Below are 12,611 nucleotides of genomic sequence, written 5' to 3' on the forward strand. Positions count from 1 at the left end.
TGTGGATTCAGATAATTTTTAAAAGGCAGAACATCAATGTTGAATAATACATTTTATCATTGAATAAAGCAACCTAAAGAATTAATAGTCTGAAAAAAAAAATATATATATATATATATATATATATATATATATATATATATATATATTGTCTTTCCTTCTATCCCCAGTTGATAACATCAAAAAGATAGTTTTCTTCCTTTTGCTGGAAGAGAGAGTAGGAAAGGAAACAGAACAGCAAAGGAAACCAGGACAATGGGGCAGAGACCAAGAACAAGGATTCCAAGTTGTAGTCCTGAATCTAAAATCAGACTGTCTAGTGTTTAGTGACTTGCTCCCCATCTTGTCTATTGACATAGTAGTGTGGATGGAGGAAGATCAGGCTTGAGAAATACGTGCAACTGGGTTGGGATCCTCATTTCAGCTCTTGCCATGTGACCTTGGGACCAGCTTTAATTTCTTTGGCCTCAGTTCTCTCATTTTAAAAATGTGGATAAAAATAGTTGCCATCCACAGGTGTGAGAACCCCAGGAGATGACATTGGCAAATCCTAACAGTGTTTGGTACGTGGCACATATGCAGTAAGTAGGGCTAATTATTATCTCCAAGGTCCCTTTGAACTATTGTAATTTCTGATTCAGGAACTGGTTGACTGGCATCTGAATTTTGGTTTCCAATGGATAGTTTGCTGATGGCCCTGTGCTACCCTGCCACCCTCAGGTATGTGGCAGCTGTGGAATAGCAGTGCTCCTAGAAACACAGAACAGGTCATGTTACAGACACAGACATTGTCTTGGTTTAGTTTTGTGCCTAGTGTGGAAGCAGGACACCTCAAAAGTGCTCAAACACTTGGAGCCAGATTTTAATCATTCACCATGACTCAGTGACCTATTTTTTTTTCCCCAAGGCTGCTATAAAATCAGAGATGGAAGCTAGCACTGAATCAAAGCACTGTGGTTCTCTGTCATATATATTTTCTTGGTTTCTATCCAACCTTATTTTAAATATCCCTAGGGATGGGCTTTCATCACTTTTCTTGGAAGATTTTTCTTGTATAATAATTTTTACTGTCAGAAAGTTTTCTCTCCCATTCAGGGTAAATTTTTCTTTCCTTCTCTATACTCTTCTAGTTATCTTGTCCTGAACCTGATTAAATAATTCTTCCTGCCTGTTCAGTATTTCTCCTGTCAGATTTTTGTGGTCAATTATTAGTCCCCCCTCAGCCATTACTTAGCAACCCCAGACATAATCTTTATCTTTAATCATTTCTCATAACTCACTCCTCTATCACCACAATCATTATTCTCTCCTCCCTGAACTAATCCATCTGCTCTTTTGAAGGTAACTTCAGTGTCTTAGATGCATGTTCCTTTGGAAGTAAAACACATAACCTATTGACTTATTTTACATTTTCACTAAAATAATACATTACAATTTGTGAAACAAAACCAAATTAACCTGTTTTAACACAATGACCATTGTTACTTTTTGTCTTTTCTATTTTTATATTTTGGAGTATTTTAAGTATAAATACTTTATGCTATTAGTGAATATTTGCACCAGGATTGTACTAGACATCTTTCCTGTGCATTATCCCAATATTCACCACAGCAGTCCCATCAACTAGCTTTATATCCCCCCCATTTCACAGATGAGGAAACTGAGGGTCTGAGAAATTAAGCCAGTTGCCTTACATCTGGCTCAGGAATCACTCTTAATCATTATACTTTCCCACACATCCTATATTTGTCAGGTAGTGTGATAGTCATATTTTAGTTGTAGTATATTGGATAAAATAATAAACTACAGCTGGGCACAGTGGCACACGCCTGTAATCCTAGCAGCTCAGAAGGCAGAGGCAGAAGGATCACAAGTTCAAAGCCAGCCTCAGCAAAAGTGAGACACTAAGCAACTCAGTGAGACCCTGTCTCTAAGTAAAATTCAAAATAGAACTGGGGATGTGGCTCAGTGGTCGAGTGCCCCTGAGTTCAATCCCTGGTACTTGGCTCCCCCAAAAAACAAATCATGACCTAACCATTTTTTATTGATGGTTCTTAAGAGTGCTTCCATTTTTTTTTCATATTATAAACAGTTGTGGAAGGAACACTTTCAAGCAATGAATATCTTAGAGGGTTGTTGTATATTTCTATATGTTGTATATTTCTATGCTTCTATATTTCTTTATTTTAAAAAGTATTTATATCAACAAATCATAAAAGGATATATATTGGGGGATTTGATTAAACTAATTTTTAAAAACTGAGTTCTGACTGGAATATTGTAACACGAATAAGATTGAACAACAAACAACAAACTGAAGAAATCATCTGCATAAAATTTGACAGGTAAATATTCCCATTCTCAATATGCAAAAGATTTATATAAATAAGTTGAAAAATGATTTTAGGCAGAAATCACCTGGGGGCTTGTTTATTCTCATGTCTGTGTCTGGTCTCTGGTGAATGACTTCCAGGCTGGGTTTAGCTGGGAGGATTGATCAGAGAGTTACATATGGCCCATCCTGTGGCTTGGGTGTCTCTCAGAATGGCAGCTGGGCTCTGAGAGGGAGTATCCTGAGGGGGAGCAAGCATTCCAAAGAAACCAGGTGGGAACTGCAAGGTCTTTTTTTTTTTTTTTTTTTTTTAAATAACTGAGCCTCAAACATCATATAACATCTCTTCCTGATACTCTTATTAGTCAAAGTAGTCACAATTCTGCTCAGATTCAAGGGAGGAGAATGTAGATCCGACCTCTTAATGGGAAGCATGCCAAACAAATTGCAGCCTTTTTTTTTTTTTTAATTTAACCTACACAATACACCAGACCCCTAGGATGAAAACACGAGATCCTGTACTATAGCTATGCAGGATCATTCTTCTTCCATCCAAATAGAAATATTTTTTTTCCTCCAAAATGGAAGCTTCAAAATTTATAACTGTTAGAGATTTCACTAACCTTTAAATTTGTGGTAATTTCTTAACCTTTTTCCATCTGCTTTCAAATTTTGCCTGATTTGAGCCGATGAAGTTCTGTGGCTTCTACACAGAGTACTTCCCTTCCTGATGTATACCAATCTATTTTCCCTCTCGCCATTAGTAAAGGTATTAGGACTATTTTAACGACAGTATTTTTTTATTAAGAAAGTAGTTCTAGGATCTTAATTTTTTTTTCTTTTCCTTTTTTTTGTTTTGTTTTGTTATTATCTTAGATACCAGTTCACTGACATCATCAATCTCTCTCAACCTAGTTTTAAAAGTCCAAAGATTTGGTTTGCTTCATTATTTTCTCTTCACATTTTATTTTTCTCTTGCTTCCCTTAATGCAAACAAACCAAAACATCACTTCACCTCATATATCTTCCACCACCCTTAAAAGATGTGCAACTTGATGCCGGGGATGATTTTGAGCAGTGGTTTCTTGTCACAATTACTCTCATTTGTTAGGGTGAAATCAGGGAAGGACTTGGGAAACAAATGGAGGTATTGGGGTCCTCTCAGGACTTCCTGGCCCTGTGACCCAGGAAGTTCTGTAGCACTCAAAAAGGGGGAGATTTCCTTTTCACACAGATGTTTATTAAGGAGCAAATCATCCTCATCCCCAAGTCACTTCTTATAGTTCTGAAAAGTATCATTCTGGGAGAAACAAAGTGAAATTGCAGTTAACTAAATGCTGGCATCTGTTTAATTGTTTCGAATTTATAAAATGTGGCAATTTGTAAAAATTCTCAGCCATGTTATACCATTTATAAATCTCTGTAGCTGTAATCATCATTTAATAATTCATTCACTCATGTGTTTTTTCCAGTAAGCACTTATTAAATACTTTTTAATTCTACAAACATTAAACTTAGTGGGTTACCAAGACAAAATAATTAACCTATTTTTTGAGCTATTTTATATTTAAATATAAACTAAAACTGTTTATGTAGTTTTTTATGTGTCCCTGACATGTATTGAACTCCATACTTAGTGCTTTGATACCAAGAGTAAGATAGGTATATGTAGTTTAAACAAAAGAAACATCTCAGCAGGTGATACATAGTAAGAGATTTATCATGAGGTACTGGCTTACATAATTGTGGGCTCTGATGGGGCAAGTCCAAAAAATCTGTGGGGCATGACATTGTCAGGCAAGCTAGAACTCCCCAGGCCCTTGACTAATTGAACCAGGCCCTCCCAGATTATCTAGACTATCCTCTGATTAAAGTCAACTGATCCTGACTTGAATCACATCTGCAAAACACCTTCACAGCAACACCACCATTAGTTCTTGATTGAATATCTGGGGATTGTAGCCTCACCAAGTTGACATTTAAATCATTTCCCACTTGTCAACTTGGAAACCAGGTACATCTCTTTACACTGTAATTAATCTCCAAGTAAAGAGAATAAAAGTCATACATTTGCCTAACATGATACAACTAGTCTGTGTACAATGGAAGTTGCACTAACTTCTTACTGGAAGTTGTGAAATCCTGGCTGAAGTTCCCTCTTCTTTCATATTGTATAATATAAGCTTTGTAATAGAAATTTAACTTCATTAACATACCTTTTGTTAGATGGAAAGGGAGTGAAAAAGAGAAAAAAATAAAAATATGTGGCTAGCATATTTCCAAATGTGTTTATAACAAAACAAGGAAGAAATACTACTACTACAGTTCTTGTTTCTGCAACCAATTAAATGTCATACTGGAATTTATATCTAATTCAGCTTCATGTTCATGTTCCTTTTGTCCTCGGTAAGCACCTTGGATGCTTGTGGATCTTTACCTTCACTCCTGAAGCCTATGGGCCCTTATTGGCTGCATTTCCATAGGCTTCAGTGACAGGACATAGCCGTACAGCAACACTAGGGTATACCTATGTTCCAAACATGCTCTTTCTTACCTCCAACACACAGTAGCAATCTAACTACTCCTTTGTAATCAGGATTAGTGAGGTACAGAGGATATAATAACAACACACACACCTTTTTTAAAAATGCCTCTTTGAAAATCGTGAGGAACCAAAGTAGCTACATAGAAGTCTCAATTTCCAGATTAACAGATTAATTCTCCTGGTGGAAGCGTTCTTCCCTTCAAAAACCTTCAAAACCTCTAGACAGCCAGAATCTAAAATTGTGCTGACAGCAGGCAAACATTCTGCTGGTGGATGGCTATGGGTTATAGTGACTAGAGAGACTCCCTTTTCCTTCCTTCGATTCTTGGATCTAGGAATCTTAGCTATGTGAATAACAGCACATCATACAGTGAATATTGACTTCAAGGTATTCAGCTCCCAGCCCTGCAAGATATTTCAATCCTAGACAGCAATGTAATTGAGTCTTTAAAAGCCATCTCACCATTCTGTTAAGCTAGTTGCTTAAGGATGGTGGGGAATGTGGAAAGAATTCGATGAGCATGTGCCCTGTGCTCCACTTCTTTTGCTGTGAAGTGAGTTCCTTGGTCATGAGCAATACTGTATGGAGTCCCATGACAATGGATAAAGCATGCTGTAAACCACCAATAATTTTAGCAATTGTTAAATAAGTATTTATCCCAAATTGGTTACAAAAACAAAAACAAAAACAAAACCCTGAAATGACACAGCTGAATCCTATTCTAATTTAAGAAACAAAAGAAATTGAAAACAATTAGGGAGGATATACCTAGTTTTCTCTTTCATTAATCACATACTTTTATTTTTGATATTTACATTTTTGTCCATAGGAGTAATTTTCTGGACAGCAAAATAACCCATCTAACACTCATGATTAGGTACATGCTTGTCACTGATCTTAGCTGATATGATCTCTTTTAAAGATAACTGGGGTTGGTTTGTACTTCTGAGGTGGGAGCACATTATGTTGTTTTGGTGTGCCTCTAAGTATATATAAAATTATTTCTCATATTAAACTGAGTTTATTTTACACAGGAAAAGGGTTAAACGGTACAAATAAAAAGCTATAAAAAGCTGTAAAATTGGGTTTATTTCATTTATTTAGATTTATAATGACATTCACTCAGAGATAGACAAGAGAAAGTTGCAAGTTAATTCTAAAGAATTTCTTTCAACTTTTTAAAATAAATTTGTTTTAAAATAAGAAATTATAAAATTGCATCCTAAGTTCTAAAGTTGCAAGCATTTTTAGACTCTGCTCATGAGATCGGAGTGAATACTGCACTTAATAAAATGCTTTATCTTCCCACTGGCTAAGTAAGGACCCCCTGCTTCCAATCTGAGACTGCACGAACAATACACCTGAAACAAATTACAATATTTTTCTGCTTAAATAACAAAATGTCATTTACAACATGTGGAATTTCATCACTTATATTATTGAAGTGTATCAATATTAATGGGAGGAAAAAAAATTAAATGCCTATAGAATTAGATAGCTTGAGCATATATATATATACTATGTAGGGCTTATATGAAGCATGTGAAGTCCAAGAAAAGTTTCAAGAATTTAAAATTTTATATAAAATTCAAAGTATTAACCTTTGTGATGAATTACTAAGTTACAGATTCTTATATGGAATTGAATAACCATGAATTGTTTTGTTCTACTCAAGGGAAATATAGATGGTGAAATTAGGTATATAACTTTTCTCTTAAATCAATAACATATTTCAGAAGTTAAAAATTGACAAATAGTGGGAAAATGGGATATTCATGAAAGAAATAAGATCTCTGGTAACCCCAATATCCAGAAATAAACATGACATATTATACTCCAATCTTTTCTTTAAATCACAAATATGTGTTACGTGTATTTTATACTCATGCATTCATTTAATGTATATTTTGCATAACCTAAATCATGTTCTGTATAAACTTATTCCTGCATTTATTTACCATGTTATGAGTATTTTCTCATGCCATTGAACATTTTGAAAATATAATACTTACAACATATTCCTTTTTATGGATGCTTCTTAATTTCTTAGAACATTTCTCTATTATATATCTTTTATATATCCTTTATATCTATTTCTATTTTTACCCTAAAATACATGCACTGTTCCAAATTTTACCATAATCACGTATTTGCTTTTCAAGATACCTTTAACACTTCTGTGTGCATTCCAAATATTATATTTTTATTTTTGCCTGATTTTGAACTTAACATAAATAGAATTATACTTTTTATATTACATTGTGCTTGGCTTCTTCCAGTTAGATTTCCCAATCATCTGTTTTGTTGTATGTAATTATTGTATGTTCTTTCTCTTTGATATACTGTTACACTGAATGAATATGCCACATTGTATTTATGTGCTTTGGGTTTTTTTAAAAAGTTGATTCCAGTTTGCGGCAATTACAAATAGTTCAGCTGTGTGTGTCCTTGTCTGTGTCTCTGTACACTCTGCAAACATTTCTCTTGGTTACAAAACTGGAGTGTAATAAAATTTGTTGGGGTGGGACATGTGTTTGGACTAGTCACCTGCATGAGGCCCAACAGACCAAGCCAATCTTGAGTTAAATTGCAGCTTTGAGTTTAACTGAGCCTTGATTGGTTGCAGGAGGCCCTTTAGCCAATTAACTAGTTAAAGGGTCATCAATTGACTAAGCTGTAGCCAATTAAGTTATTTTCGATTCCTCGAGTCTGTTTTTCTATAAATACTATCAGAGTTGGTTGTTAGTGGGAGTTTTCAGTACTTGCTCTGGTTGGTAGAGCAGTCCCGTTTGATTTGTTTTGTTTTATTTTTCTTTGCTCAAGTCCACTGTCTTGGACACGATTGGCCCAAGAAATTTTTTCTTTGAAGAGTGGAACGAACCAAATCATTGGGTAGGTGTATCTTCAAATTTGCTGAATTTCAAATCCTTCATCATGTGTGGTGATATCATATTGCTCTCCCTCAGTAGATGTTCAAGTTGTTCTATACCCTACCTAATATTTGGTACTGTTAGCCATTCTCAATTTAGTCTGTGGCTTCGTAGCCAATATGTATGTGATATCTGTGTAAGACTAGCATTCAAAATGCTAGGGAGTAGGAGTGTTTCAGATCTATAATATATAATAAATATATATAGTATTGAACCCAGGGATGCTTAACTACCGAGACACATCCTCATCCCTTTTTAAAAATATTTTATTTACAGACGGGGTCTACGAAGTTGCTTAGGGCCTTGCTAAGTTGCTGAGGCTGGCTTTGAACTTGTTATCCTCCTGCCTCAGCCTTCTGAGTCACTGGGATTATAGGTGTATGTCACTGTGCCAGGCTTGTTTTGGTTTTGGTTTTGTATTTTTTTAGTTGGGCCTATTTGCACATACATAATGAGATATCCCAGGGATAGGACCTAAGACTAAACAAAATACTTGTTTGTCTGATATACACTTTATATACATGGGCTTAAGGTGATTTTTTAGTTAATATTTTTGGTGTGCCTTGTCCTTGACAACAACAGGAGTGTTAAAAAAAAAAAATTCACTGGTAGCATCATGCTTGTTCTTGAAGTTTCAGATTTTGGAGAATTTTTTCTCTTTTTAGTGAAGCACAATCTGTCACATGTATATATCACGACTTTAACTTGAATATAGTTATTGGTAATACAATTTTATGGCTCTCTAGGGATTTTTGTTTTGGTTAAGTACCACTTAAATCTTTCTCCATTTATGATGAGGCTGCTGATCATCATTTGAGGTACTGGGGATTGAATCCATGGGTGCGCTACCACTGAGGTACATCCCTAGTCCTTTTTATTTTTCAGATTGAGATGGAGTCTTGCTACCTTGCCAAGGTTGGGCTTGCATTTGGAATTCTGCTGCCTCAGCCTCCCAAGTTGCTGGGCTTATAGGCGTGCACCACTACGTCTGGCTTTCACATTTTAAAATTTACTTTTGCTGAACTTGAAGAGTTCTCTTTATTTTCTGGATACAAACCCTTTGTCAGTTACACACATTGCAAGCCTTCAACGATGGAGGATGTTTTAGTTGATGTCTAATTTGAGGTGTTATTTCATCCCTTCAAGCTATCTTCATGGCCTCATTGTTTCAGAAGCCAGTAGTCTACTGACTTCCATTGGTGTTTTGAAAGTAATGTCTGTTTTATTCTCTTGGTACACTTCCAAGGTACTTTTGGATCTATTATATATCCAAGTATACTGGTTTTTCTTTTTTAATTTATCCAGTTTCATATTTGATTGGATCCTTGAATTTGTGGGTTGGGACCTTTCTTAATTTCAGAAAATTCTTAGCCTGGATCTCTTCAAACATTATTTCTGGGACAATTGCTTCCCTCTTGAATTCCAATCACATGGGTGTTATACCTCCTCAATGTATACTTGATGTCTCTTTATTTTATATTTTCATCCTTTTGTCCTCAATAATTTCTTGCATTTATTTCTTAAACTATACTATCATTCATTGATTTCTTACTTTCAGACTTTTCCTTTCAGAATTTTTATTTTTTCACTTTCCTATGTGCAAAGTCTTTTTCATAATTTACAGCTTTGTTATTGTTTAAAGCTTTTATTATTGAATATTACAGAGACCCTAATGGATGGTAAAGAATTTCAGGTTTATTTTTTTCTCATGAACTTGGTTATTTTTACATTCAAGCATACTTGAAAATGTAATAACTAAGTGATGCTACCTTTCCTCAAAGAGAAGTTTTGTTGATTCCAGGCGCAGGGGACAGTAGGGATCCTAGATCATATCAATCCAATTGTAAGGATCGCAGATGACAGCTCGGACAAGGTCTGTGAGACCTTGTGGGTTCCCAACTTGGTGCACAGTGAATTCCAGAGCCCCATCTTCAGTTGAGCCAGCATTCCAGTTTTATTCTTCCATCTCCACAGTGTTTCAGTACTCTCATCTTGTCAGCCAATGACCCTTTGGAAAAATGGCCCTAGTGCTAAGATCACCTCCCTACATTTCAGTCTTATCCTGGGAATTATACCAGGGGTTCTTCAGCACTTCAAAGGTTTTTTACATGCTCTCAATACTTTTTTACCAGCTTTTCTCATAGTCTGACATGGAAGTTGAGACAGATGTTGAAAACAAAATATAAAAGGAAAAATTCTGGAGTAAATTGCAGAAGGTTTATGATAAACTTTAATATAGATTGATCTATTAGAATTTCAAATAGTGGAAATATAAAAATTGTCTGATTTCATCTGAAATGTGAAATCATTATTGAAGGAATACATAATCTTTGATTAAAACTTACAAATAGAATCTATTTAAAAATAAAATGTTTTTAAGGCTTCTGCATGTAATATTCTTATACAATATGAACATTAATACGTTTTCATGATTTTTAAGAAGTTATCAAAGACAAAGGATTCCTGTGAGTGAAATATACCACAGAAAAAGGCAAACTAATTGGATTAGGTGTGAGAACCCAAATTGATTCTTCCTGGTTATATAAACCTATCTTATTGTACAAACATGAAAAGTGTAAGCCATGCTATAAGGTAGTGAACTCAGTACCATGGTGTATAGCGAAAAATCCTCACCTATGAAAACCCCCCGAGTTCAGTAGACAGTGTCGGCTTCATTGCCTCAGCAATTACAGGCATCACCTAGATTAGTGAAATTATCTTTAGAACTTACACTAGGCCTGTAAATCTAATCTAACTACATCTAGGGATCCTTGTTGCCATTGGAAACCATCCAATAATTGTAGACCAGTTGAGTAACTAATTATGAATGACTGTTATCCTCTCCTGTGCATCTACTAGTACAGCAGTTAATCCCATAACCCTATCATTGTTTCTTTAATTCAAAAAATATCCATGGCTGGATCAGAATTCTTGGATACTCCAATATCAAATGCTGATTTAATAGTTTGTTGGATAGATCTCATAAAACAGGCAATATTAGGCTTTTTTTTTCCTTAATAAAACTTAATTTCTTACCAGAAGCCATATTGTTCAAATGGTTGATCTGTGTGACCCTCTCTATAGCATACAAAATTACTAAAATTAAAGAATAAATGTAAAACTGGTAGTTAGTATATTTTAAAATAATAAAAATGCTGAAGAAAAATACTTAAGAAAAAAATTTTAGTACCTTTTAATTAGCATTAAATGTATTAATGAATGCTGTGATGTTATCCTGAAGAATTGCTATCAAAAATTGATCATAGGACATCAGAAATGTTCTAAAACTAAATTATGCTAGTTACACAACCCAGCAAATGTATTCATTGAATAGTTTAAGTGAGTATATTTTATATAAATCTGAGTCAAAAACTGCAAATAGTGTTCAATACTCTAGAACTTATAAAATATTTGAAATATAAATATAGCAATTCTTTAAAACTATTATAGAAATCCTTCAACCATCATGCTAAGTAAATTGACATATTTGAAAAGGCTTCATATGAATCAACAAAAATAAATTACTGAAATTCAAGAATTCATCATAAATACACAGAATATAGTCTGCCAAATTCTGAAAAAACTCCAGGAATGATAAGGTTGTATGACTTTAAAAGTAAAATCTGGCAAAATCTCAATAGCTACCTACTGGCACCAAATAAAACCTCAAGTGTTCACTTGAAAAAAATCTTCCATGAATCAAAACATCACACAGGGGCAAATTTGCCAAAAATGTTAAACCCCACCTTTTGTCACATAGAATGGGACATAGCCAGTTCATGCTATATCTGTAACTAATTTAATCTGAAAAGGCTCTAGCGGGTGAGCGCTTATTTTGTGTGTGTATGTGTGTGTGTGTGTGTGTGTGTGTCTCTGTAGAACCCTTCAAGGGCCTCCAGATTATATAGTTTCCTTCCTTTATGGGTTATAAGTATAAGCAGTAAATTAGTTCTTATAGTTACACTCAAGCATTTTCTTGAACCCCATACAGTGGCTAAACTGCTATCGTGTTTTCTACTGAAGACTCTCCAAATAACTGCTCCAGTTAGATGGGTCACATTTAACTAAAGCATTTATCCCTATATTTACATTATGCAAGGCTTTACCCCTGATATCTGTCTTGACTTTTTTTTTTAAAGAGTGAGAGAGAGGGAGAGAGAATTTTAATTTTATTTATATATATATATATATTAAGTTTTTTTTTCAGTTTTTGCCGGGCACAACATCTTTGTATGTGGTGCTGAGGATCGAACTCGGGCTGCACGCATGCCAGGTGAGCGCGCTACCGCTTGAGCCACATCCCCAGCCCTTGACTTTCAATCCTCTGGAAAAATTTAATAGATCTGCCAAGTTATAGCCATTAAAGATTCTAAGCAAAAGTTCTCAAAGGAGAACAACTGAGGTTGACAGACACAAGAACCTGGAACAAGTTAATGATCATAGAAAGCTTCTGCCTAAGACCATGGAAAAATTTCTCAATGTTACACTTACCTTTATATACTTGTTTATTGTTTTGGTCATAGCCTTTACTGGTTTAAAGTTACTACACTTTTGTAAATATAACAGACTAGTTCAAATTATTTAAAGTAGTCATAGATAAAATCTTCGTAGATTTTCCTTTTCACCATAACATCTTCATATTTTTCTCTTGGCCAACTAGGTAGGAATCCACATCATTGCTACTAGATTTTCACTATGTGAGAAAAACAATGTTACCATTTTACAAAAAACAAAGCAAAATTTTCCTCCCTCTTTTAAAAATATAAATCCACTTATTTGCTTAATAATTGTTCAAAGTATCCA

General features: G+C 34.7%; 1 long non-coding RNA gene across 1 annotated transcript in view; it reads left to right on the forward strand.

The window, feature by feature from the left end:
• LOC131423583 (uncharacterized) overlaps positions 1-12,082 on the forward strand; it is a 36,687-nt gene extending 24,605 nt beyond the window's left edge. Inside the window, exon 3 of the long non-coding RNA XR_009225317.1 lies at positions 12,016-12,082. This is a non-coding gene — a long non-coding RNA (uncharacterized LOC131423583). The remainder of the gene's footprint in view (positions 1-12,015) is intronic.
• The last annotated feature ends 529 nt before the right edge of the window (positions 12,083-12,611 follow it).

This window comes from Marmota monax, unplaced genomic scaffold, assembly GCF_021218885.2.
Source record: "Marmota monax isolate L192 unplaced genomic scaffold, Marmota_monax_Labrador192_F-V1.1 WCK01_AAM20220418_F8-fsc00044, whole genome shotgun sequence".
NCBI lineage: Eukaryota > Metazoa > Chordata > Mammalia > Rodentia > Sciuridae > Marmota > Marmota monax.